We start from the raw sequence: 3932 nt of genomic DNA on the forward strand, positions 1-3932 counted from the left end.
AGAAATTCAACAATAAATAAATAAATAATAAATAAAGGCAGTCCCAACCCCATAGCCCACATGAAAGTCAGTTTGAAATGAGTCTAGATAATCTGCATAATCCAAAACTGCCTGGAGCTGAGGGGCCACTACCTGCTCAATCACCTTGCCCAACCATGGAAGATTAGAAACAGGTCTGTAATTAGCTAACTACGAGGGATCCAGTGCAGGTTTCTTCAAAAGTGCTCTAATAATAGCCTCATTAAGATAAGGAGGCATCCTGCCCTCCCTCAGAGAAGCATTAATAACATTTACTAGACCCTCTCTGTTATTATAACTATCAGATTAGATAAACCAAGTTGGGCAAGGATCAAGAGAACAGGTTGTAGGGTACACAGTCTGAAGCAGTTTGTCCACTTCCTCAGGAGTCACAAACTAAAAATGATCCAATCTAATTGCATAAGAGAAGTTGCTGGACACCTCCACAGTAGACTCTGCAATAACTGTAGAATCCAGCTCAGCCTGAATTTGAGATATTTTATCCACACAAAAAGTCGTTAACAATGTCACAGTGAGAAACTGATGGTTCCAAGTTTAAATTCAAGGGGAAGGTGGTACACACTAGCCCCCTCACATCCCTAGATAACTCAGCTGGACATGAAATTGCAATAGCAATGCAGGCAGAAAAGAACTGCTTTTTTGCCTCCCACACTGCTACAGCCTAAGTCTTCAAATGTGCTTTGTGTTGTGCTTGATCCGACTTGCACTGAGTCTTCCTCCTCTTGCACTCTAGTCATCTATCTCGCCACTTTAGATCCCATAGTTCATCCGGATACCATGGGGCTGTCTTTAAAACAAATTGGAGAGGACACTTAGGAGCATCTACTACTCTAGTGTTCATTATTCTATGTTTGCACCAGAGCATCAACAGAATCACTAGCAGTACCAACCCTAAACCCTTCTAAGGCTTATTGGAATCCTATTGGATTAACCTCCTCAGGTGGACCAATCTAATAGGTCCTTCACCCCTCCAGAGGTGAAGAACCTATTAGATTAACCAGATGGTGATTTGTCCATGACAATTGGGAGATGACAGGAGTCCCCACCCACGGACCACCACCCTGATCAGAGCAAAAGACCAAATCGACCATGTTACTAGCATCATGTGTCAGTCCAGAGACCAATTGGGATAGGCCCACAGTCATCATGGCCACTATGAACTCTCGGGTCGCTCCTGATAACCCAGTCCCAAAATGAACATTGAAGTCCCCCACCAACAACAATCCAATGCCCCACCAACACCCCAATGCCAACAGCAACCAGGTCTGCCAGCTCAATTAGGCACTCCACTGGGCAGCAATGTGATCGGTACACCAGCAGAAATCCCAGTCTATCCCTGGTCCCTAGACTTAGGTACACACATTCAATATAGCCCAAATCCCTGACAGGGATCCTGGTAAGGGAAATGGTATTCTTATAGGCCGCAGCCACCCCACCTCCCTGCCCACATCCTTTCACCTGCTCTATCATGGAGTAACCCTCTGGGAGAAGCTGGGACCAAACAGAACCACTAGCCTCTGCCAACCAGTCTCTGTGATACATACCAAGTTAGCTCCTTCATCCATGATTAAGTCATGTATTACCTCAGATTTATTTTGAACCGACCTGGCATTATAGAGTAACAAGGTGAGGTTCTGTGGGTGGTTGACATTGCTCTCCAAGGTCAAAGAGGTGGTAGACCTGCTGGAAGGGGCAATAGCAATTAAATTTCTGAATTCCCTTCCCCTGTAATGACCCACTGGCCTACCAATGCCATACCTTCACTGATTCCCCACCACCACTGGTATAGCTGCCCCAGGGATGCCCCCCACCTCCCCATCTTAGTCTGTTCAACCCAAGACACATACCTGTATCAAGCCTAAGTAAAAACTAAGCAACAATGTAGTGAGCAGGAGTCTTCCAACGGTCCAAAACAATGTTGGCCTCCGCCCCCAATGGCCAGCACTCTCTGGTGGCCACCTGCAGGAGGGCTGTGCCTCCAGCTTGCCTCACAGGATCAGCAGGTGGTAGTACTCTGCTACTCAAGGCCAGAGGGAAGGAGGGCCAGCTCTGCAGACTTCCCAACTCAAACAAGGGGAACTTCTGCTGGTTAAAAAACAGACCCCAGCCTCCCCACAGGCCCTCTCCTACTGTCTCTGGCTTGCCTCAGTCCCTTTTAGAGCCAGAAGCCCCCAAACCCCACCTCTCACATGGGCTCCTGGAGCCTGGCTGCTGGAACAGCCCCCACACAGCCATAGCTCATCAGGGCAATCGGACCGTGGTTGTGGCCCACTCAGGATCATCAGGCAGTGGTACTCTGCTACTCAAGGCCAGAGGGAGGGAGGACAGTCCAGCTCTGCAATCTTCCCAGCTCAAACAAGGGGGATTTCTGCTGGTATAAAACAGATTCCAGCCTCCCAGCAAGCCCTTCATATAGAATATGTCTATTTCTTGGAACAGGATTGTTGCCAGTAGCACTGACAGGAAGATGGTTCAAGGGATGTAAACTCTATTCTCGGTAAGGTGGTCTGCATGGGACTGTATAATAGGGTCTTAAAATGAAGAATTTTAGTAATTGCACTTTCTCCTACTATGAACTAGGGGACCAATGATCTATTCTTGTCTGTTGGTAGATGGCAACATACATACCCTAATGAGCAATTGAGAGCAGCCAAAACAGGCTGAAACACCTTCCTAACAAGGCAGTCTGTGATCGTTACTTGTATCTACCCTGAGGGCAGCATTGTTAGGTTGGTGAAGCCTGGACATGTTCTAGAACTGTATCCAGCTGCCAAGCTTTAGCCTCATAAAGCTCCCTACAGTACTGACAGAAAAAGCATATTGAACACTTTAGACTGGAGATTGAGTACAAGGAATTTCAAGGAGTTTACACTGTGGTAGAACTCCTGAAAGATGGAGCAGATCTGCATGGCACTTCGTAAGTTAGAACATATGAGCAGAGGGAGATGTCTAATACCTACTTTCTCCCTGTGGCAAAAGCCTTTCGTGGAGTTCTGTCTGCAGAGAAAAATAAAAATATGAACCAAAGGTATATAGCATGGATGGATATGAGGAAAAGAAGGTATCTGCTCAACTCTGGCTTGGTATCAGCCCAGGAAGGTAGCAGGAATGTCTAGGAAATCTAAGAAAATGCAAATTTTGCCTGGAAACCAGCTCACCAAAGCACTGAGCCAGTGACATCACAAAGGTTGATTTATGGTTGATCTTCCAGCCAATGAGCTGGAAGAGTTGGGTGACATCACAAAGGCCTTTGACTTGTTAAGCAGTTCAGAAACTACTGACTCAGCAACAGTCAAGAGGAAAACACTTCCTGTCTAGTGCTGCTTCTATAAGGGAAGTTCAAGATATTTCATGGATAATTTAAAGCAAATTTATGGAAGGGTTCTCCTCTGAACCATCTAGATATACAGTCAGTTTTGTGAGGATATGCTCTCCTTTAATGGAAAGGACTATGGCCAAAGAGCAAATCTGGTAAGATTTTACAAGTTAGATTTAGCAGTACTCAGCAATGTATTGGGAGCGGGGATGGCCTGAAGTTCCGCTATCTTACAGTTTACAGTCCTTGCATCCTACACTCCCCAGCTTTCCACTGAAGCAGGTGGGAAGAAAGCCATCAAAGTAATCAAAAGGGAGAAGACCACAACCTTATTCATGTTGGGAATTCTCTCTGGTAGGAGAAACCCTTTTTCTTTATAGCAGAGTGCACAACACAGCAGAATTTAGTTAGGCGTGCGTGTATGCTGAGAGTAAAGTAATTTGGAGCCAGTTCATAGTTTCAAATCAATATAAATGGTATTTATTAGAGAACTCCATTCTAGATAGGAAAGTGAGGAGTTAGGATCTCTAATCTATCTAGCTAGCTGGATGCAGATAGATTCTGCATCTCTGCACAC

General features: G+C 45.6%; 1 long non-coding RNA gene across 1 annotated transcript; it reads right to left on the bottom strand.

Annotated features, from left to right (window-relative positions):
• Positions 1 to 508: 508 nt before the first annotated feature.
• LOC128352159 (uncharacterized) lies at positions 509 to 3147 on the bottom strand. Its single transcript, XR_008320239.1, has 3 exons — positions 3000 to 3147; positions 1584 to 1722; positions 509 to 826 (listed from the first exon to the last, which is right to left on the bottom strand). It is a non-coding gene; the product is annotated as an uncharacterized LOC128352159 (long non-coding RNA).
• Between the last annotated feature and the right edge of the window lie 785 nt (positions 3148 to 3932).

The sequence above is a fragment of the Hemicordylus capensis genome, chromosome 3, assembly GCF_027244095.1.
Source record: "Hemicordylus capensis ecotype Gifberg chromosome 3, rHemCap1.1.pri, whole genome shotgun sequence".
NCBI lineage: Eukaryota > Metazoa > Chordata > Lepidosauria > Squamata > Cordylidae > Hemicordylus > Hemicordylus capensis.